This window comes from Rhinopithecus bieti, unplaced genomic scaffold (assembly GCF_001698545.2).
Source record: "Rhinopithecus bieti isolate Rb0 unplaced genomic scaffold, ASM169854v2 scaffold_47691, whole genome shotgun sequence".
Taxonomy (NCBI): domain Eukaryota; kingdom Metazoa; phylum Chordata; class Mammalia; order Primates; family Cercopithecidae; genus Rhinopithecus; species Rhinopithecus bieti.
The window spans coordinates 101,060-104,480 of NW_016818870.1; positions in this window are offsets into that span (position 1 = coordinate 101,060).

A 3,421-nucleotide genomic window follows, 5' to 3' on the forward strand; every position below is an offset into this window, starting at 1 on the left:
TTGAAATTCCACTTCTTCGCCGGGCGTGGTGGCTCAAGCCTGTAATCCCAGCACTTTGGGAGAGCGAGACGGGCGGATCACGAGGTCAGGAGATTGAGAGTATCCTGGCTAACACGGTGAAACCCCATCTCTACTAAAAAATACAAAAAACTAGCCGGGCGAGGTGGCCGGCGCCTGTAGTCCCAGCTACTGGGGAGGCTGAGGCAGGAGAATGGCGTAAATCCGGGAGGCGGAGCTTGCAGTGAGCTGAAATCTGGCCACTGCACTACAGCCTGGGCGATAGAGCGAGACTCCGTCTAAAAAAAAAAAAAAGAAAGAAATTCCACTTCTTCACAAAATCTTTCACTGAGGAAAAAGTGGTAAGAGGCAAGTGGCAAGAGGGAAAGGTATCCCCTTGCCTTTTAAGTCCTGCTAACTCTACAAATATCTGGCATAAAAAGAGGCAAAGGAAACATGGTTGTCACTGCTTCTAGAGACTGGAAATGCACTAGTCACTATTTTAATCTGCTCTGCTTAGAATTTTCTATGGAAGCCAAAGACTGGGAAGAAGAGGAGAAATCTGAAGCAAAAATGAACAAAACTGTACTGCAATATGTCATGAAGAACAAAGAGAAGCTAAGCAGTGGTGATGTAAGATTGGTGGGCAGACAGACTGAAAGCAAGAACCGTGAAGAGGTTCCTGGAGAAACCCAAGCCTGAAATGCTAAGTGCCTAATCTAGGATGATGCGATAGTAATGGAGAGAGGAACAAATCTAAGGTAATTTGAGGAAAGAAACAACAGGATTAGGTGGCCAACTGGATATCCAAGACGAAAAACAGTCAAAGGCAGGAGTCGCAAAGGCAAAGGCGGTCATAGGCCAGGCAGGAAATGCAAATGGGAGAAGGAGCTGAGTGGAGACTGGCAAGCCATGAACCCTGGCTCCATCTAAAGTGGATGCTGGCCCTGGGATGGAGCCCAGAGTGGCCAGTTCTTACTCTGTGTTCTCTCTGGGTCTCTCCAGTCTCACTTCCCTCCAGTCCAGCCTCCACAATATGTTCAGGTGCCAAAGCGACCTTTTGAAACAAAAACCTAATTATGTCATGTCACTGCTTAAAATCTTTAAATGGTCCCCTTGGAGGCTATGTTTTCACACTGTTATTTTAGCAGCAAAACCATTCCTTCAGATGAAAACGTACACGTAAAACAAAAAAAAAAAAAAAAAAAAAAAAAAAAAAAAAAGCCCAGCTGCTCCAGATGAAACAGTGGGGGTGGGCCCAGAAACCCTTCGCCTTCACCTCATTCTCAAACAGAACCCCTGAGGCACCTTCAGGGAACCTCTGGGCAGCAGCCTTCAAACAGTGGTAGCACAAAAAGGCTTTCCAGGGACTATGTTTGTGCAGATGGCTTTAAGGGAATCCATCTCCAGACCCTGAACTTCCTTATGTACTCAGTCCCAAAACTGATCTGCCTGAGAATGACCTGTGCTCACAACAGTTGTGCTGACAACCACCCTTCCAGTTTACAACAGAAAGGCATGTCCCTCCCCCAAGCCAAATTTTATTATGATGAATTATTCTAGGGTGTAAAAACTTTTGGAGTACCAAGAAAAAGGATATATATATCAAGTATTGGTCTAGGGAAATTTGTGAAGATGAATCAAAGTGCCTTCAATGAATGGGGCTTCCTGTCTTTCCCCCCCATATCCATGTTCTGTGAAGAGTAAAGCTTGGCATTAAAATGGCGTGTTTTCAACTGAGCGGGGTGGTGTGTGCCTATAGTTTCAGCTACTCAGGAGGCTAAGGCAGGAGGATCTCATGAGACTAGGAGTTCAAGTTTAGCCTGGGCAACATAGTGAGACCCTGTCTTCTGTTTTAAAAATATAGAGAGACAGGGCAGGGCACGTGGCTCACACCTGTAATCCCAGCACTTTGGGAGGCCAAGGTGGATAGATCACAAGATCAGGAGTTCAAGACCAGCCTGGCCAAGAGAAAGAGACCAGCCTGGCCAATATGGTGAAACCCCGTCTCTACTAAAAATACAAAAATTACCCAGGTGTGGTGACAGGCACCTATAATCCCAGCTACTTGGGAGGCTGAGGGAGGAGGAGAATCACTTGAACCCAAGAGGCGGAGGTTGCAGTGAGCCGAAATAGTGCCATTACACTCCAGCCTGCGTGACAAGAGCAAAACTCTGTCTCTAAATAAATAAATATATAAACATCCCTATCTCTCACCATTTACAAAAGTCAACTCAAAATGGATTAAAGACTTAAATATAAGGACTGAAAACCATGAAAGCACTAGAAAAAATTTGAGGAGAAACCCTTCATGACATTGGACTGGGCAAGGATTTTTTGGATAAGATTTCAAAGGCACAGGCAACCAAAGCAAAAATGACAAACGAGATTGGATTGCATCATATTAAAAAGCTTCTTCACAGCAAAGGAAACGGTCGACAAAATGAAGAGGCAAGCTACAGAATGGAAGACAATGTTTGCAAATTGTACATCTAAACGGTTAATACCTAGACTATATAAGGAACTCAACAACTCAATAGCCAAAAAAAAAAATCCCAAATAATATGATTTTTAAAATGGGCAAAATAGACATTTCTCAAAAGAACACATACAAATGGCCAACAGGTATATGAAAAAACGCTCAATATCACTAATCATCAGGGAAATGCAAATCAAAACCTCAATTAGATATCATCTCATCCCAGTTGGAATGGCTCTTATCAAAAAGACAAAAAGTAACAAATGCTCATGAGGATGTGGAGAAAGGAGAACCTTTATACTAGTGGGAACATAAATTAGTATAGTCATAATGAAAAACAGTATAGAGGTTTCTCAAAAAATTCAAAACAGAACTACCATATTATCCAGTAATCCCACTAGTAGGTATTTATGCAAAGGAAATAGTATGCTGAAGAAATGTCTGCACTCCCATGTTAATTGCAGCTCTATTCACAGTAGCCAAGATATGGTATCAACCCAAGTGTCCATCAACAGATGAATGGATAAAGATAATGTGGTATATTTACACAATGGAATACTATTCAGGCATAAAAAAGAATGAATTCCTGTCATTTGCAGCAGTAGAGATGAACCTGGAGGACATTAAGTAAAATAAGCCAGAAAGACAAATACCACAGGATCTCACTCATATGTGGAATCAAAAAAACAAAAAAACAAAAAACCTGATCTCTTAGAAGTAAAGAGTAGAGGCCGGGCGCGGTGGCTCAAGCCTGTAATCCCAGCACTTTGGGAGGCTGAGACGGGCGGATCACGAGGTCAGGAGATCGAGACCATCCTGGCTAACATGGTGAAACCCTGTCTCTACTAAAATACAAAAAACTAGCCGGGCGACGTGGCGGGCACCTATAGTCCCAGCTACTCGGGAGGCTGAGGCAGGAGAATGGCGTGAACCCGGGAGGCGGAG